The following is a 13,624-nucleotide window of genomic DNA, read 5'->3' on the forward strand; positions in this document are numbered from 1 at the left end:
ATGCATACATTCCCAAGACATTTGGGCATCAAGTAGGCCGCATACGGCCATCAAATAGCACAACCGAAATGGAGTGTAAGTAACAAATGCTAATGCCAATGTTGCTGCCCTATTTTCAGTCTGTTATGACAGTCCCAAATCTGAAGAAATCAGCCCCGAATGATCAAGACCAATGCCCAAAGCTTGAATGATATCAAACATGAAGTCTAATAGCCCTCTTGATCAAGGTAGAGAGCAAGAAGCAATGGCCAAGTGTGGAGCTGAAGTAGACGAGTGCTAACAGTCTGGAAAAAAATGGCGCAATCGGCCATGTTGATGCTGAACTTGCTGCTGCTCCACATGGGCTGAAAGGGGGTAATGGGGGGCTCAAGAAGGGCCTATCAAAGGCCTATGACAAGCCTCTTTGAGCCTTGATAGGTGTAAGGCACAATATGAGGGAAATATGCTTCAAGGGTTTGAAGCCATGGCTGCCCTTGCTGTTTGCAACCTGTAGACTGAAATAAAACCCTAAAAGAATGATCAAATACCTCAGTACCAATGCCTTGAAGGTGCCTCAATAGGTCGAGAAGGTGCTTGGGAAGCCGGGGAGTGACGGGAGCTCGCGGAGATCGGATATGGCTGTCAGGATGGAGATCCAATGCGTGAAGGGATTCGATGCGAAGGTAGAGCAGCACCGAGTCAAGCTCGAGCAAGAGGAAGCCAAGATCTGATACCAGTTAAAAGGTGAGAAGGATCGAAGCTTGCACGCGAGCTATGGCGGGAGAGCAAGAGCAAGAAAGAGAGAGATAAGAAATGGGAACTCCAACAGTCACAATGTGTGACCGGACCTTCCTTTATTTACTAGTCACTAAAATGAATGTAAAGAATAAAGTGACACGACGGGCACAGTGGCGGGTATTGTCAGTGTAGTAATACACAGGGCGACACGGTGGAGGCGCCTTTACCCCAACAAGCATGTCAAGACCGGTTAGACATAAGCAAAGTACATGCCATAAGTACATCAAAGATGGAGATCCAAATGATATGCGAAGTGAGTTCAAGCTCAACCAATGATCCGAGAGCAAATCCAAGCTGTATGTCGATATCTGAGAGTCACTACATCAATGTATACATCCAAGACATAGCCCAAATCCAATAGGCATATCCAAACATAAGCAAATGAGCTTCAGTCTTCAATATTCCAGCATCAAATAAATGTCCAAAACTAAGCAAACAGTGGCTCAATCCAACCTCAAACCCATAGGCAAACCATAGGCATACTTTCCCATATGTATAGGCACCAACCGAGCATAATCAGACATCAAATGACCATGTAGCATAAGCATAAAATATAATGACAGGGGGACTGCCCTATTTTGGGCTGCCTGTGGACTATGTAAAATAGTCAATGGTTGAGAAAATTCAGCCCCAAAAGCATCTCACATCATGGGTATACATTCCCCTAGCATTTGGGGAGCATTCGGGCCAACCGTGCAACCAATGTCAATGCCAAAGTGGTCCAGACATAAAATGCTAATGTAGCACTATTGTCGGCTGCCTGTAAACTATGTATAACATTCCCAAACTTGAAGTAAATCACATCAATGCACAATGCCAAGGTTCAGGATCAAATGCCACATAAACCAAGTGTATAGTGCCCAAATAAGGCTGCCAATGACTGGGATGAGCTATCCTGCCATAAACTAATGCAAATTCAAGCTGACTATATGGGGTTATTGCTCACGTTTTTGTGTTGGTCTGCGTGGTAGGAACCTCAAGGGGGTGCCAAAGAAGGCACACAAGAAGCCTAAGGTGACCCACAAGGCCTATGTCAAGATATGGAGTTTGAGAGAGTCAGCTATGGTATCGGGAAGGAGACCCAATGAGTGTAGGGATTTGATAGGAAGCTAAAGACACCACGAACCAAGTTGGAATGCTCAAGCAACCATGCTTTGATACCATTTGAAAGGTGAGAAGGATCGAAGCTCTCTTGGAAGAGTTATGGCGAGAGAGCAAGAGCAAGAAAGAGAGAGACACAAAATGGGAACTCCAACAGTCACAATGTGTGATCGGGCCTTCCTTTATTCAAACTGTCACTAAAAGAATAAAGAATAAAGTGACGATGACAAGTGCCCGCCACCTGCAGTGTGCAGTGGCAGGTACTGTCAGTGTAGTAATACATAGGCGGCTAGGCGGAGGGGCCTTTACCCCCAACACTGACAATGCTTGAGATTCAGCCCACTTTGTATAATAGCCCATGCAAACCAAAATATATCTATTCTAAGTGTACTTTTTTGCTAGTTTAATTGGCCCTACAAAATCTATCCCCCACGTCTAGAATGGTTCTAAAGGTAATACTAGATGATCTTGCATTCAATCCCGTGCTTGTGGTTGTCCTTCCTTAAGACATATAACACACTGTTTGGCATATTTGTGTGCATCCTTTAGCATTGTTGGCCACCATAATCCTACTTGTAGTATTTTTCTACTTGTGTTATCTCTCTAAAAAAGTGGCTTCTTGTAATTCCTACATGCACTTCCTAAAGTATTGAAGACATTCAAAGACATATTAAACTTCCTAGATCTTTCAAAACACAACCTTATACATCCTAAATTATCGTCTATTTTGCCAAAGACACAAAAATCATCTAAGAAAAGATTGTCAAGTACAGATCAAATGTCTTTGTGCTACTCCCTGAAATTCTGATGATCCATTCTTCAATCCAAAGCTTATAAATATACTAACAAATGCTCCCTACTTAGTTATGAATATTATCTTATCAAGGTCCTCCATAGCCATCCTTATCTAACCTGAAAATCCATCTAAAAAACTATACATTTGATGACCGACCACATCATCCAATAATGAATCTATGAAGGGAATAGGAAATGGATCTGTAATGGTTTGTAGATTTAATTTCATGTAATCTACATACACCCAAATTTTTCCATCCGTTTTGGAAACCACAACAATTGATGATAGCCATGTAACCTCATTAACTAGTTTGATAAAACCAATTCTTAGTAGCTTGTCAATTTCCTCCTTTACCAATTTGGCATAGTTGGGATTCATTCAGTACCTCCTCTAAATGATTGGCTTAGCATTCTGCTTAAGGTTAATCCAATATTGACACATGGTTAAGTAAATTCCCTTCATGTTCATGTATACCTAGGCAAAAATGTCCTAAAACTCCTTACATAACTCCACCAACTTATGCTTAAATGTCTCATTCACATATAGACTAAGCTTTATAGGCTTTGGGTTATCCTATGTATTTAAATTAACCTCCTGAATTTCATCTTCAAATATTCTTGATGGATGCATCACACATGTGTTCATACTCTGTTGAGCTTGAATAATAGCTTGTTGGCTTACCTCCTCCTACAATCTCTCGTAGGCTAGTTGATCCTTTATTGTTGTATTACTTTCTTGAATTCCTAGTTGCTCTATCTTTTCCTACATGTCTTGATTTCCTGCATCCTTGAGATCTTTATAGGACCTACATCCTAACTTCTTTTGTTGTTGAGAAAACTATGCACTTCATATTTCCATTTCCCAAACCTACATTCTTGAATTGCTAACTCTTGTAAATTTGTTTCTCATAATGATCAAATGCCATATCCTTGAATTATACCTTCCACATCAATCTCAAATATGGGAATAGCCATAGGATTAGCCTTCAGGAACTCCTCCTCCTTTTCCTCATCATATACTTCATCTACTAAGTTAATAGTTTGGGGAATCACAAGTCTGCATTTCTAGTCTAAAAGGATTTTATTCCAATACACAATCGGATATCCTTTGATCCACAAGAAAAGGTGACTACATTAACTCCCCAACCTTGCTTCAGCTTTGCTAATTTGAACTAGGGTCTTCCTAAAAATATTTGGTAGGACCCTTCCATCTATCTTTAAAACCACAAAGCTTACCTTAAAAATGACACTTGCTACCTTAATTTTTTTGGTTTTCCATAATTCCCAATCATTGTAGTCTCCTTTGGTCTGCCATTTTTACCTAAAAAGGGTTTGGGTAACAATTCAACTCTCAACTTGGCCAAGATTTATTTTTCCAAGAGAATATTGACTCTTGATCCCCCATCCAATTTAGCATCATTTAAAACTTCCCCCCATAGTCAACTTTGTATAGTAGCGAATTGGTAATCCACCACCTCATGTTGAGTTGCAACCATTGCTTGACATTATTTTAAAATCTCCCCCCATCCAAGATAAAATCATTTAAAACTTTCCCCTCATACTCATATTGTGTAGTAAGGACTTGGTAGAGCTTCATTTCTTACTCGGTCTTCCTTTTCCTAATTTATTTTGGCTTTTTCTTTGGATCATACAACTGCCATGGTACCCACATCTTCCTTATAGTCTTCCACCACCATGCAATTTGAACTATCACATCTGTCATGCATCGCATCCTTGAATTGCGAATCTCATGCATTTCCTAATACCTTATCGAGATTACAGTCCATAGTTCTATACTATCTACTATCATTTGATCTTCTTCATTACTCACTTCTAAATATAATTCCACTAGCATTACTGCAACTAGGGCTAGTTAATTTGGTTGTTGGTGTGATATATTGGTTCTTGTATCATTCCAACTTTGTACTTTCGATATTTCTCTCTCTAATTTATGCTTTACCCATAATTCACAACTTGGTCCAATGTAATGGCCTTGAGACCCACAGTAATGACATGGTCCTCCTTGCATATCCGATTGTTCATGTGTTCTATTCAAGTGTTGTCGAGGCGAAAACCTCCTTGGTCATCAAAATTCCCCTTGTTGCCTACCATTAGGAGTAACCTAATTTACTTGTACGGGCTCCCCTGGCCTCACTCTTGGATACATCGTAAGTGCTGGCTTACTACTTACATTTGGATTATACCAATGTATTGTAGTCTCTTGCCCATTCTTCTGGCATATATGACAAAACTTCTTCTTCTTCATTGTGCAATGATTCACAAATCTATTAGTTTCTCTTTAATCTTCTTTTTTAGTTTGGTTTCAATTTCTCTTTTCTTTTTATTTTTAGATTATCTTGTATCCTTCTCGGTTTTATTCTTCTTAGTCCTTTTTTTCTTCTTATTATCCTCATCTTCTAAATCCTTTGACCCCTCCTCCTATTCCAATTCAAAGATCAAATTCTCCTCTTCTTCATCCATTCCTAAATTCGATTCCTCTTCAAATTATGAGCTATCTTCCTTATGTTTGTTCCTCAATCCCAAGTCTTTTTTCACCCTTGTGCTCCAACTTGAACTAAATCATTAAAATCATAATTCTATGGATCAATTTCCATATTAGCAACATCACTCTTGATTCTTTGATTCAAGGCCTTGATAAAATAAGTAATGGTCATTTCCAAAAAAGGTTCAGCTAAGTCTAATAGCTTCTTTAAGTAGTTGAAATACTGCAGAGCTACATCAACATACATTTCTGCTTTTTAATTTTACCCATAATGTCATCTGCAGACTTATCTAGTCGAAACCTTTCCACAAACCTTTCCATGAGATCATCATAGTCTTCAAAATTTTCCAATCAACACCATATTGGGGAATGTGGGAATTTCCCATAAGTTTGGGACACGTGGTTAAATCTTTTGATTTGTCATAACTTGAACACTATAACTCCAAATCAAGTGCTCTATAGCTCAATAGATTCAATTTTTCAAGTGCTTTCCAATGATAAGTCACATCATATGGTTTTGAGAAACTTATGGGCATGTTATTTAGGTGCCACCTTTTTAGTATTCAAAAAATGGGAATTAGGAGATTCCCAAACTCACTAATATTGTGTTAATCCATAAATGCTGAACCAATCCATTACCTTCCCATCAAATGTTGCTCCAAATTGTTGATTCTTGACATCATCATCATCATAAAGGGCTCCATATTAACTTGCCATCTATCTTGTCTCAAACTATGCAATATGACAATTAGGGTCTTGCTTCTTCTCCCCTAAAAACCTTCCTACTTGGGCTTTTGGATTTTGGGGTGGTTGTACCATCTTATTAGATTTTGATATTTCTTGCTTCCTCTTTTTAAATGGTGTTGATGGTTCAAAGGTTAGCCTTCAATGAGAAACTCCAACTTAAGACAACAATGTTGATATTCCAACAATCAAACTTGCAACCTCCTTTGTAATTCAGGCAAGGGGTACTTGTGAACAACATAGGGATGTAGATAGGTATCTCAATGTGCTCATTTCGTACATTGCCTACTTTTGATTCCTTCAAATCAACACTCTAATATTCATCCACATCCTAAACTTATTTGTTGCTCCTGTTATCTGAAGGGGTACCTCCATCCTTTCTTATGTAACTATTCCTCTAAGTCCTGCAATTGCCTTGCTCTTGCTCTAGTCAATACTCCTATGGAAAACGCATTCCCTTCTGGCATACATTGTGCTGAGTGATGCTCCTTCACCAATCTGCTTGCCATAACCTCCTTTGTGTTGAAGAGAAAAATCTATCTTCTTTTTTATTCATAGATTTCAGAATTCATCCTAAATCCCATGATTAAATCATGAGAAACTTGTAGGATCGCCAGGTGTATTTCCTTGTTTATCACATTGAAACACAGACAACAAAGACAACGTGCTTGAAGACTTGAAACATTATCCGCACAATCTCCAACAACATCTTACACATTTTACCATAAATAAAGAGCAGAAGTAATCAAATAGCACATAGAATTCTGTTAGATTTTCATACATGATACACTCTTGGAACTTCCAAAAGGCAAGTGTGTGAAATATTGTTTCTAATACCAAACTGTATGAATTTTGCTAATAAACAAATGCTAACTCCTATATGCTTACTTTAACCATGCGAGCGGGGAAAAAGTGTAGCAATTTTGAGCCTAACAAACCTCTCAATAAAAAAACAAATGAGGATATTTATTGTGAATCCTCTAATCTCAACAAAAGCCAATGCATGAACCATGCACCTTTCCTTGCAACAAATAGATCAAAAGGTAGTTTAGTATGTCATACTTCCCTATCATGAGAAGTAAGTTAATGCTTTCGATAAATCAAATGACAAAAGATGTAGATGTTAAATTATGGGCATTGTTCTTGTAGCCTAATCTTGGTTCTTTGCCAGTGTAGTTCATACTAGAGGTTTGTAATGCTTGACCTTATATATAAAGATTTGCCTATTGAATTCGTTCCATGGATTGTGCACATTCGTTCTTGGAAAGTAAGGTATATACACTATTTTGCATATCCTTATAAATTTCTAAATAGCTTTCAAGAAGAGTGTACATTGAATAGGAGGAAAAGTACCCCCCACTCAAAAGGAAAGCTTTGTATATTTTTCAAGTTCCTTACCAGCTAGATAGTATTACCTAAGGATGGAGAGTAACAAAAAATTCTTGGAGATTTTTGAAAGAAAAATTTATGCCTACAAAGAAGAGCATGGCTATAAGTCGTTGTTCCTTGTACAACAAATTCTTTGAGATTTTTGAAAGAAGAATTTATGCCTATAGAGAAGAACAGGACTATAAGCAATTGTTCATTGTACATTAAACAAAAAAAGATTAATTGTTTTTAATAGCAACCCTTAATTGTGCAAAATTTATGCCTATATAGAACAGCATGACTATAAGTAATTGTTCCTTGTACATTAAACAAAAAAAGGTTATTTGTTTTTAATAGCAACCCTTAATTGCGCAATTCACATCATATTATAACAAAGATGACTATGTATGGTTTGTAGGAGCCAAAGCAACCAATATTCTTCTTGAGAGACATGTGGATATTGCTTCTAATAACTGATTGTGGTGCCTTTGTAAACACTATCGGATGCTGTGGAATAGCTGGAGCAGTTATTCCTGGGGCACTTTACCATGTGTCGACTTCCTTCACATGATCAGCATAATTCAGTGAGGATGATGACGACAACATGTGCAGAGAACTCGTCGGTATATTGTGAATCTATGATGAGATGACAAGGACGATTGAGGATTATGGGACCGCAGTGGCCTCAGAAGCAAGGCCTCATTTATTGCCTCTTTGTCAAATTTCTCTTCTTCAGCAGCTCCAGACTTCAATCACCCAATCATCAGGATCAGCAGCTCTGAGTTCACGCACCAATTCCTGTACACCACAAAAACAACATGTCTCCACCACCTAACCTTGAGAAGCAAAAGGGAACTTAAAGATAGGAAAGGTCCCAATGGACACCAAGCGAAAGAGGTCTAGAGGAGCTAAGAGATTGCAAAGGGCACAGAGAAGAAAAGGAAAAAGAAAAATCAAGAGAAAACATCCAATAGAGAAAAAGGGTCACAAAAAAGAAAAAGAAAAATGGAGAAGACATCCAGGGTGATGCAACTATAGAGCAAAAGGGTCGGGGAAGAATAGAAGTAAAAATTCATGAAAACCCTAGGAAAGACTTCAAGGAGACCTCAAATAAGACTCTCAAAAGGAGAGACAGAACCAAACATCTCTAAGAAGGAAACTCCATGAGGACACAAGGCAAGAAGGCATAGGGTGGGATATCCCCTAAAAGCTTGAGCAAAGGTTTTTTGAAAATTTTGTTGGAAAACTATGTTATATTTATATATAAATGATTTTTTGTATAGTTTAATACATTATCAATTGTGTTTTCAATGTTTTACGTTTGAACATCCTTACTCTATACAAAAAATCATTTATACTTTTACATATAAATGATTTTTTGTATAGTACAAACCCAAATCAATACATTATCAATTGATTTTTTCAACACTTTATGTGTGAGCATCCTTATGAGTATTGTGAAGTCATATTGTGCAATATTTCGACTTTCTATATGCATTGAATGAAGACCCATGGATACAACTACTGAAGTTGGTTTTCCTTTCACACTCATGATAGGTGTTTGATAATGAGTGGTGTTTGCTTATGGTCTATTCTCACATGAAGGGACCCCTTTTTTAGTGGCCGAAGGTAAGAAATCTATAATCATCACATGCTTTCTACAAAGCTAGTTCGTGATAGGCATCATGATGAAACTATTTCTACTCTCTGTGCTCAAGGATTGGTATGATTAGCATAGACATCATTGTCTTTTTTAGGTTTGTGTGTGGTGTCTTCATCACCCATTGCTTGGGTACCCATAGTCCTATCTAATTGTCATTGTTGTGTGTATGATGGCAGTGCATGTTTCTATCATATCATCGGTATGCTATGGGACATGATGATGGTTCCTAGGCTTGTTGTTTCCCCATCATTGTATATTTCATTATACATATTAGTCATGATCTAAGAGAGTGAGTTTGTTTGTACATTTCATGGGTTATCTAGGCTTGTATTGGGCATTTATTACGGTGTCTTTCAAAGGCAATTGACTAGATATTTCATCACCAATGAAATTTGGTTTTCTAATCGACTATTGGACATTCTTGGTTGCGTATAGCTAGTTGACCTATGATAGGGTGGCATGCCACATTTTTCTACATAAATGTGGACATCACCAATTGAGCATCACAATTACATGACTATATCTTGTGGGGAGATGATGAAATGAGGCACTCCAATCATAAGTCATTTATCCCAATTGTTTATAGTGATCTTCTCGTGCTTTGATATAAAGATTCCATGGCATATTTCTCCATTCATTGAGTTCATGTGTTCTTGCTTCTTTTCTTCATTGCATTTAGTTTTCATGAATTGTTTTCTATTACTTCCATTTTGTATCTCATTCTCACACTATGAGCACCCTTACATAAAGCTCCAATTCGAACCAATGCCCTTTTTTTAAGATTCTATCTAAGATTAAGAGGGTACATTTTTGCCTTGGAGCATTACATATTGCTACAAGCAGGGAAAGTGTGAGAGAGAAACAAAAGGTTAGAGGGGGATAAAGCAAGGAGAGAGAGAGAGAGAGAGAGAGAGAGAGAGAGAGAGAGAGAGAGAGAGAGAGAGAGAGAGAGAGAGAGAGAGAGGAGAACAAGAATCATAGCAATGTCTATCAGATGCCAAAATGACTTTGAGACCATAGTACAATGGCAATTGATTCATATGATGTCTCACCATAAATAAACAAAAGGAGAATAGGACCTAGTATAGAACCAATATGATGATGCAATCCAAGTGTTGTGGCTTTCCAACCATGAACAAATAAATCCATCATGGGTCAACATTGAAGGGATATCAACTCCTTTAGGGTAGAGTCTGATGAAGTGAAATTGCTCGAGAATGTCTAGTGGTGGTGAAATATGATAGAGTTAGATGAAATGAAACTGAGAACGAGGCCTTTTAACTCAACATAACTATGTGGGTCTATTTATAATAGCCCTAGAGAGTCCTCTATTTAATAACAACCCTAGAGTCCTCTATTTTATAACAACCCTAGAGAGTCCTCTTGGTAGATGAAGTCAATCATGGTAGGCCCACCTATACTTACGATGTGACCTTAAAGAAGTTTATAAGTACGCATTGTCACATATCATACATACCACTACCACTACTTGGTGCATCTTGGTGTTCATGAATTTCCAAAAGGAGAAGTCCTATACATCTCTAGCCACAAAATATCATAAATTCACATCATAGGCCAAATCGCTCCTAAAACAGGAAGTGGTAGCAACCTCAGACCTCATGATAAACAAGAAATTTGAATATAACACACTCCTTTGTCTCCACCTCTTGCAACTAGGATTGATGTCATGTTTTGTGTTCACGTGCCTCTAGAACATCTCATTGTCTCAACTTGGTTTAACCTATGGCACACCTCTTTCTAAAATAGGCATGCATACTCATGTACAATTTTTAAATATGAAGCCACATGCTAGAAGAAGTAACTTCTTATCAATGTATGTTGCCACTAGTTTCAACAAAAATACACCATACCTACAAAACTTACTATGAAGATTCACTAGTCACATCAGGGGTTTCCATGAATGCATTAGGACTCATGCTTTTGTTGAGAACTCTCTAACTTATTTTCGAAAGGGAAAAGTACAATTACTAGAGTTAACCTATAGGATGAGAGAGATGTACTTTTGCTGTTCATTTTTTAAAAAGTATTTTAGAGCTAATCCTTTATTATCCCTATGCATTAAGCTTAGGAATATGTTCATTTTTCAATATGATGGCACATTCTTTGAAAATTTTGCATTAAGATTAATGGTTCAAAGTGAGTTTGTGCATGTGCATACAATTGGGAGGCTTCAAACATAGAGAGAGAATTGATTGAATCACACTATTGAGCCAACTGAATTTTGTTGCTTAATCCAATATTTGGTTGAACAAGACGTGCACTTGATGCATAAAACATGGTTTCAACCATGTCTTTTGAGGATCATTAGTTGTGCAAATGAAAACAATGTAGTTTCCATTATTTTTAAATAAATTGGAAGGCAAAAGTTCTATGTGTTTATAAACTAAGTGATGGTAGAAAACTTTAACAACAATATAGAAGTTCCTTTGTTGATTTCTGACATGGTTTTTCATAAACACTACAAACCCCCCCCCCCCCCCAACACACAGACACACACATTCTCTCTCTCTCTCTCTCTCTCTCTCTCTCTCTCTCTCTCTCTCTAGATAGATAGACAAACCTACTAGTATTGGTATTTGACAACAATACATAGCAACAAGTTTTTGTTTTGTTCACTGTCAAAATACTCTATGTCATACTAATAGAATCTTTAAGAACTACTACACATATACAACATAAAAGGTATTAAAAGGTCAAAACATGAGGAAATTGTATTTAAATTGTCTTCTACAAGGACAATTATCAAGTTATACATTCTATGAAATAACACTATTGCTAAATTGCAAACATGTAATAGTCAAACAATGCCTTCTCTTAGAGGGAGGGATGTTTCATTGATTTTAAAAATCAACCCTTTTACCTAAGAAAATGAACCCTATTAGAAAACACCTTAGTGCTAATTACCACCAAGAAACTATGGATACAAGATTACTCTACTAACATTCATGTGAAAAGACGTAGAGAAATGCTACGACTTTGCTCTCTACTAAAGGGAACATATCAACAAGGCTACTCTAGCATATCTATCCTATTTACAATTACACAACATGGCAAATCCTTAGGTGAAAGAAGTTGCTAGTTATAAAGTAATTATAGCTGCCTCTAAATTACTCATGAGATTGAAATCACCTCTCATCTCTCTCTCCAAGAATGGATTATCTCCAATCTCTAAAGGAGCAACACATGGCCATTCTACACATTGTTGTCCAAATGTATCAAACTCTAGTATCTACAATGAACTCCCATATGGGTGACAATGATCACGATCCACTCTATCTAAGAGAAGTGCCATGTTAGGTAAGTTGAGGAGGGATCACCCTCTAGTTGGGGTGATCATGCCAATAGTGTACCAAGACCAAACACTCCACTACTCTCCTACTTCCAAGTTTATGCCCATTGTAACTCTTAACATGTTCATGGGCCAGCTAGTACAAGTTCCACACTTGCCACTCTCTCCTAAAGCACTTACTTTGACCCTCAAATCACTTCTTGCCTAGGGGGTTAGGTGTGTATGAAGCTACATGCGTCTTGGTCAACCAACCGTCCAAGTCTTCATCATCACCTTCTAAAGCTTCCACACACCTTAGACAACAAACAAGAATGTTAGAAGTCAAACAACAATGGCCAATCCTTGTTGCATATAAAGAGGATTAGTTACTTCAACTCAAGTATGAAACCCGCCCCAAGTGATAGACACTTTGCTCCTTAATTGACATAGCCACATCCAACAAGCCATGTAAAACTCATCCTTGTAGTTGACAAGGAAAAAGAATCCCTTAATATTGACACAATGCCGACTGGATGAGCTCATTGGCCAATGCTTGGGAAGTACAAAGAGCAATTGATGGCATCCTCAAGAATGGTGATATGATATACATAACATTGCAAGCACACTACAAGAGAGGGGATTGAAAAGCCTCAAGTGATTTAAGGTTGGTAATACTACCCAAGAAATTGGCACTATAAATGGATCTGCATTACCCACCATAATAAAGTTTTTATGGAGGCTTTGCATCCCATGAAAAGGCAGGCCTCAAGCCTCTTGGCTTATCATGAAGGGCTTGCACAAACCTGGCAAGAAGATCACTAGGAAGCTCTTACTAGAGAAATGAATTGCAACATTCAAATATGGCACACCTTTGGTTGATTGCAAGTAAAAGCCTCCAAATGAACACTATCCAAAAGTGTCTAAAGGTTTTTAAACAGTAAAATAAGTCACAAGATTGAAGATTTTTGCTTACTACTAACATAAAGAGTGACTCATCAATTGCCAAGAACTACTGCATTGATTTAAGAGAGAGCAACGAGGCTCAATTGAGGAGTTGCACAAAGATAGGCATGATGCTTTCAAGATGCTCTTCCCTATCTCAAACCATTGATATAGGCCCCAGAAAGAAAAGCACTTGGAGATTCAATAAATTAGAGAACGCCATAAGGCAATTGACTGTGTCATAGGATCTGACTTCACTCTTGATTCACAGCAGACTTTGCTCGGCTCAAATCATCAAGGAGTTATGGCAGTTACCAGAACTGTCAGAGACTATAACAACCCAAGTGTGCGACCTAGTGATTCTCTCATAAGGTAGATTAGAGGTAGTATGTGTCATCAATGAAGTCCCCATTGTAACAAACTGCACCAACTTTCCTCACAA

The sequence above is a fragment of the Lygodium microphyllum genome, chromosome 7 (assembly GCF_053477565.2).
Source record: "Lygodium microphyllum isolate KBCC chromosome 7, Lygodium_microphyllum_v1.1.10, whole genome shotgun sequence".
Lineage (NCBI taxonomy): Eukaryota > Viridiplantae > Streptophyta > Polypodiopsida > Schizaeales > Lygodiaceae > Lygodium > Lygodium microphyllum.